Below are 1,788 nucleotides of genomic sequence, written 5' to 3' on the forward strand. Positions count from 1 at the left end.
GTGTTCTACGTGTCTGGTAGGTTGTCAGAGATGGTGTTTTCTGCTCGATTTCCTTTCCATACAGCCTAGTGACAGGAGGGAGTGATTGTAATAAAATGTCCTATAATGGGAATTGCTATTTGTGCAGTTTTCTGTGGTATTATTGCCGTGTTATAGATGGAGTCGTCATATACAGGGGATTTCTGTTCTCTATATTGTTTTCTATTAGTAATTCTGTATTCCTTAATTTCTCACTTTTAGGGAGGTGTCCAAATAAACAAGGTGAGTTCTTCTAGATATAACATGTGCTATAATATGACATATAAATGTATTACACAAACAGGCCTCATGTAGTAATAGTAATGGAGACACAAACTAGAGATCCCACAGCCACCAATCACATCACTGCTGTTATCTCCTGCCCTGTACTGGACACATGAAAGCCAGCATCTGATTCGTTGTCAGGGATGTTTGCACTAGGAGCTGCTGCCCTTTATAGAGGGCCCGGACCGTACTGGGGCAGCTCAGAGATTCCTGTCAATGGAAATCTAGAAAACACAGCGATCAAGACAGAGACACTGATATCATGTAATAATGAGAGCCAGAGATCAGAGGTTTCTGGGTTTGACAATGAGAACTGTCAGTAATGTCTTCTTTCTTCTCCATTCCTCAGGTGCAGACAGCTGTGGTAAGTACATTTTATACCAGATTTCAGCTTCTTGTCATTATTATTCTCTATAAGTTTGGTAGGTTATAACACAAGTGCATTTCCCCAGGATTAATGGTGCAAACCTATACCAACTGTAAGACCTGCGCCGAGGAGAAGGTTGTCTGCGCCGGGGGCCCTCCAAAAAATCAAGGTACAGAATAAGATTTCTATCATAAACCAGAGGATCTAGGATTACATTATATAATACGTCAATGGACCTCTCCCTTCAGTGTGTGTAAACTATGTGTATAGTATGTGTACTGTGCCTATTATACAAAGGTGAGCAGCACTACATAGGTGCTATACACAGCACGCACTGACTATTATATGCCATTTCCTCTTTTCACAGACTACTTGGAGAGATGCAGCTGCCTGTGCACCTCCAACAGATGTTTTGGTAAAGTAGAAGTTTCTATTCTTATATCTACATTCATATAGTATGCCAGTAAAGTGACTAAATATTTCAGTCACTTCCAATAGTCCATAGTTCATGGCAGAGAATCAGACTTCCTGAAGCAGGAGGACATTTACATTAATATGATTCCGTCCATAAGCAGACTATAAGGGTGATTTGTGGCAGCCTGTACAGTCTATTGTCCATGTGCTGTTGACAGAGGGGTGATAGATACTAGCATATGATTATCATACTTATTATAATATTATAAAAGTGTCTTTAATGCTTGGCTTATATTTCATTTCTTTTTTCTTTTCTCAGATCTAAAAACTGGACGTTCCTGCTCTCCATGTAAAGATCACAAGTCTCATCTCGCAGAGACTGTAAACTGTGGAGGTGAGGAGACAGAAGAATATAATCGGTTACTATCAGTCCCCTCTATGATGCCCATATTTCCTATTAGGTCATATAGAAGGAGACGTTTTATTGAGACAACCTCTTTAAATGCAGGACAGAATATCTACACAATTACTTCTGTAATATCTTCTTTCATTTTCCTTCTTTCTAGAGATAAATATCAATGTTCCAGAGTATGAAGAACTCATTCTGGACTGCAGCTTTGAATGGTACGCAAGGCTGGAGGACTCCTATCAGAACGTGTTCACCCTGGTAAGTGAAATGCAGATGCCCAAGAAAATAGGTGTAA

The 1,788-nt window shown here is 39.8% G+C and overlaps 1 long non-coding RNA gene across 1 annotated transcript; it reads left to right on the forward strand.

Moving 5' to 3' along the window:
• The first annotated feature begins 249 nt into the window (after positions 1-249).
• On the forward strand, positions 250-1,085 carry LOC120991329. Its single transcript, XR_005776627.1, has 4 exons — positions 250-261; positions 653-667; positions 756-839; positions 1,038-1,085. It is a non-coding gene; the product is annotated as an uncharacterized LOC120991329 (long non-coding RNA).
• The last annotated feature ends 703 nt before the right edge of the window (positions 1,086-1,788 follow it).

The sequence above is a fragment of the Bufo bufo genome, chromosome 2 (genome assembly GCF_905171765.1).
Source record: "Bufo bufo chromosome 2, aBufBuf1.1, whole genome shotgun sequence".
In the NCBI taxonomy this organism is placed as follows: domain Eukaryota; kingdom Metazoa; phylum Chordata; class Amphibia; order Anura; family Bufonidae; genus Bufo; species Bufo bufo.